Genomic DNA, 456 nt, shown 5'->3' on the forward strand with positions numbered 1-456 from the left:
TGATCCACCTGCCTCGGCCTCCCAAAGTGATGGGATTATAGGTGTGAGCTACCACGCCCGGCCACCGTATTTTATGTTTTAACGATTCAAAAATAATCAAACGAAAAACAGTATTTTGTGACTTGCAAACATTCTGTGAACTTCATCTTTTGGTGTCCATAAATAAAGTTTACAGAATGAACTTCCCCGGCCCACAGACATAGTATTATCTGTGGCTGCTTTGGCACTACAGCTGCAAGGGCCCCTGGCTATGACAGAGACCATATGGTCCACTGAGAGCTTAAAATATTTACTATCTGGCCCTTTAGAGAAAGCACGCCACCCCTACCCTACATCTGGCTATCAATTTTACAAATAAAATAATGCAAAATTCTTTAAACTCAGTACACTGGAACACTGGTCATCTCCCTTCTTGAAGATGAAAAGCTTCGACAGTCACCAGGAAGCAGACAAGAA

This window comes from Colobus angolensis, unplaced genomic scaffold (genome assembly GCF_000951035.1).
Source record: "Colobus angolensis palliatus isolate OR3802 unplaced genomic scaffold, Cang.pa_1.0 Scaffold730, whole genome shotgun sequence".
NCBI lineage: Eukaryota > Metazoa > Chordata > Mammalia > Primates > Cercopithecidae > Colobus > Colobus angolensis.